Genomic DNA, 4,651 nt, shown 5'->3' with positions numbered 1-4,651 from the left:
AGCAAAAACGGGAGAAAGAAATGTAAAGAGCACCGGAAACGAGAAAGGAAGGAGGAGAACCTTACGAAAAAGAAGGAAGATCGAAGGGAGACACTGGGGATCGCCGGGAACAGGAGAACGCAGTCGTCGGAGCTCCAAAGCGCTGGGGGCAGGGGTCAAAATCGCAGAGGCAAATGCGAGAGAGAAGGAAACGAAGAATTTATAGGGTGGAGGCCGGACGGCCTCCACCGTTGGATCCAGGTCACGGGAATCAAAGCAGGCATCGGGCCGTCCATTTCGAATCGCTTCGATCACATCAAAGCACCATGCCACCGCCGCTGTACGATGATGGCAGTACGCCACGTGGCATTCGACCATTCGAAGCATTTAATGAACGCATGCTCAGCCTTAATGTCGAAGATTGGTGCAGAACACGAGGGGATCCAGTGAATGCCTTTGTTGATTCACTTTTTTAAGGCCATCTCTGCAGCAGGCCGATCGGAGGATACTAGCACGGAGGATCCACCCGGCTAAACTCGCAGTCCAGTCAGTCGGACTAATCGCCTCCTTCGACTAGACTTGAAGGGGAGGCAAGTGATCCGGCGATGAGAACAGGGGACCCTCGTTGTAAGGGGTCAACGCCATGTGGAAGTCAAAGAGCCGGGCGGTCCATCGAAGAAGGTCGGACCAACTAGGACGACTGGAGAAGGGGTCTGACCGACGGGGCGGCCGCTCGGTGTTTACCCGATGGCAAAAGGTACCCCTATGGAAGTCGGGGTTCCGGCGCTCATTGGGCTAGATCGTAGGGCCGAGCGGACGGCACGCTCGGCCGAAGACATGAAGCATACTGCTAACAGTCGCCACAAAACACATTACCGACGATTTCCAGAGTGGACCATCATATATGACCGGTCGGACGGAAGGTGGAGGTGGACCGGTCTGACGCCCGGCAGGAGTACGGGGAAAAAGACAAGGGACATCTTCTGACAGCGGATATGCTCCACATGTAGGCCATACTCCAAATCTTATGACGGGGTTCCGCTTGTTGGGATCTTAGATGACTAGAGGGGGGGGTGAATAGCTCCTTTAAAAACTTAAACGAAAACTTCTACACAGATAATCGTTAGCACAGCGGAATTAGACAACTAAAAGAGAGAAAAACATAAGCACACTAACACTAGGATTTATGAGGTTCGGGGATAACTTGCCCCTACTCCTCGGCGTGTCCGTAAGGTGGACGACTCCTTGATCTTCGGTAGATCGCACCCCGGATAAATTCCGGCTAAAGATCCTCCTTCTCGGTGGAGTAACCTCTCCACAAAGATCACAAGAGTAGATTTGAAAGTGAAGCACAATTACTTACAGAGTGTGGCTAAAGGATTGAACAGTTTAACTTACAGCCACGAAGCAGAAAAACAACTACAGGAGGAATCAGCCAAGAGCTCAACGAAAACGCACAGCCTCTTGCTTGAACGACAGAGAGAGTTTTTCCAGAGTATATTTCTCATCCTCTCCTCTTCCTCCTTCTTATTTCTCTGCTTTCTTCACTGCGTTTGCCTGCATCGAATCACTGCAAACCAGTAGCGTATCACTGTCGCCAAACCAGGCGTCGCCAATCACGCTTCTTCCTCATCTGAACTCACACCAATACCATCCTTGGTCTTCACTGGTGTCTCTGAGCTCGAACCAATAAGGAAGAGTCAAGCTGATCGCAGCCAGTGAGACAACTGAACAAGCCAGTGAACGTTGACGCTTCTTTTGCACAATTTGCAGCGATAACCAGTAGAAAAACCATTTTGTTTTATTCCTTTGATAGTCATTGATTTGAATTCAAACATCATCATGGCACCTGCAGCCTGTAACTCAAAAAGCTCACAAGCAGATGTTAGATCAGATGCATCAGAAACGAGTCAGAAATCTCAGAGAAGTAGCGGAGACGTGCGACATCGCGGATCGGTCGGCGACCGATCCATAGGTTCTGGACCGATCGAGATCGGTCCGGAAGATCTGATCGATGCGTGGACCGATCGGACTATGTGGATCGGTCCACGCACGTTCCACCCTTTCTCGGCGTTCGATCACTTCTTTACGATCGGTGCAGATCGAGATAACCTGAGAATGTACGTAGTTCTTGATCGGTCCAGCCGATCGATTAACCTGAGAATGTTTACGTGTGGATCCCGATCGGTCACCGGCCGATCGGATAGCCCACGATAGTAGTAGTTACCGATCGGTCACCCGACCGATCGGTGATCTTGAGTATCACCGATTGGTCGAGACCGATCCAGACGACAAGTATCCGGATCGTGCGTCAGACCCGATCCAATGCTAAGTGAGTTTTGCGACTTTCCACGAAACCACCGAGGTCTTCCCGGTCCCGAGACCGAGCTACCGAGCCCCCTCTGACCTAGTCCGGAGAACGAGCTACCGAGCCCTCTCCGACCTCATCCGGTCCAGAGAACGAGCTACCGAGCCCTCTCCGACCTCATCCGGTCCAGAGAACGAGCTACCGAGCCCTCTCTAACCATTCCGTGCCAAGTCACCATACTTGGACTTTTCCCATGCCAAGCTCCCTGCTTGGACTTTTTACTAGATGTCTGGTCAACCTTGACCCATCTGGATTTCCCTTGCCTGGCTTCACTCACCAGGACTTTCCCTCCCAACTGATCAACCTCGATCAGTAGTCATTCTGAGTTAAATTAATATCTGATACAAACTTAAATCAGTGTCAACATCAAAACAACAGCCAGGTCAGACTGTATCAACAATCTCCCCCTTTTTGTTGTTTGACAACACGATTTAAGTTTAGATCAGAATTGTTCAAATTTTCATAATTTTAGGGGAATCAAGATCCTCCCCCTAAGACAAACTTTCATTTAATTCTAAACTTAGTTACCTTCTCCCCCTTTGTCAAACACCGAAAAGGTGCGAACCAAGTAAGAAAATGTTAAAAGACTCCCCCTTAACCCATACTGTTTTCTTTCTTAATCCCCAAAATGCCTCTAAGTGTATTACGAGACAGTGATAAAGAGATAAAGGACAAACAGGACATGCAAGTGAACAACATATTAATATCCAATAGAAAATGAAGCATAATAAAGAGCAAGCAAAAAGAAAACGGAGTAGCATAAATACAGGAGTAGCATCAGAAGTGCAAACATCCAGGTCAGTCATAAAGACTAACAAATAACATCCAAACTACAGACAGCCAACAAACAAACTGTATCAATCAACATCCTCACACTGAGGAATATCACCATCATCGGCAGGAGGGGTGAAATCCTGAGGCGGCATGCCGGAGGATGAATAACCTGGGTAAGACTGCGGAGGCGGGTAGCGTGCCATCCATCCGAGTAGCAACTGGTGTCACCACCGATGATCGCGATATCATCGAAGCGCCGTCAATATGCCCGCAGTCATCGTGGCTGGTCAATCCGTATCGTAGTCCATCGAACTCGGCATCACTATCTCCTCGTGACGATCAAATCGGCTCTCCAACTCGCCGATCCGCCGGTAGCAGTCCGGATCCGCCCGCCAATGTCGGCTAGGAGGAGCAAAGAGGAGCACAACTGTCATGGAGGTCCCGTGGTAACTCACCTAAAGCTCTCCCATCCTTCCACCGAACATCCCCATTTTGCCCTATGATTCCGGACTTGGAAAATGCCTGCTTCCCAAGTCGGCAATCTTGCTGACCATTTTGATTATTCTGCCCTTAGAGACATCAACCTGAAAGGTCTCAAGCCAATCAGTAATTATATGCCCATAAGGCATATAAATAGTGAAGCCGCTAGGCTGAGAATATGATATGATCGAGGAGTAGATGCTCGACATGATATCAAAATCGAGACGCCGACGCAAACCATAAAGCATAAGACAATGATATGATCGGATCTCAGATAATGGTTTAGATGTGATAGGTAGAAGGCAGTTCGTGACAATTTTAAAAAGAATGTAATCTTGAGGAGATAATCTCAAGGCTGCAAAAGTAGGGAAGTCAACATCTAGCTCATCTAGCCCTTGTCTAGGCTGTCTGAAGAAGTACTCATATATATCGTCAGGTGAGATATCAAACGGTGGAGGTAACTGATCTGGTAAGTCAGGAAATATCGAAAAGACATCACCGGAACACCTCCGACAATTGAGATACTCAAAGAAAGATGAGATACTGAAATCAAGAGTCCGCTTAGCAACTCTTGTTTTAAAACCTTGATCATTAGTCTCATGAAGGTTATTATAGAACTCAGAGACCAAGTCATAGTTGATATCCCGTTCCAAGTAGACTAGTGAATCGAGTTTGTAGTATGCTATGATTTCGGACACTTGTGGGCAAAATTCGTCCATGAATTTTCTATCCACGGACCTATAAGGGAGTAATTTGAATGTCCTTTGTTGAAAAGCTTGCTCAGACTGGCGGTTTGGGAATCTACTGGAACTAGCTGGTTGGGGTCGAGAGGGAGCAGGAGAAGTTTTGGATTTGGATGTCTTGGTTGGTTCCTTAGAGGTTCCCTCACCATCAGTGGGGTTCTTCCTAAGGGGACACAATGGGAAAAACGAAAAGCACAGGAGCCACCAACAATTAAGAACCGAAACAACAGAACAACAGATTCAGTGAGAAACATAATGCCAAGTTCTAGAGAGGTAAGAAGTTACCTTGGTGCCATTTGAACTTTAG

The sequence above is a fragment of the Zingiber officinale genome, chromosome 3A (assembly GCF_018446385.1).
Source record: "Zingiber officinale cultivar Zhangliang chromosome 3A, Zo_v1.1, whole genome shotgun sequence".
NCBI lineage: Eukaryota > Viridiplantae > Streptophyta > Magnoliopsida > Zingiberales > Zingiberaceae > Zingiber > Zingiber officinale.
This window is presented reverse-complemented; position numbering follows the sequence as displayed.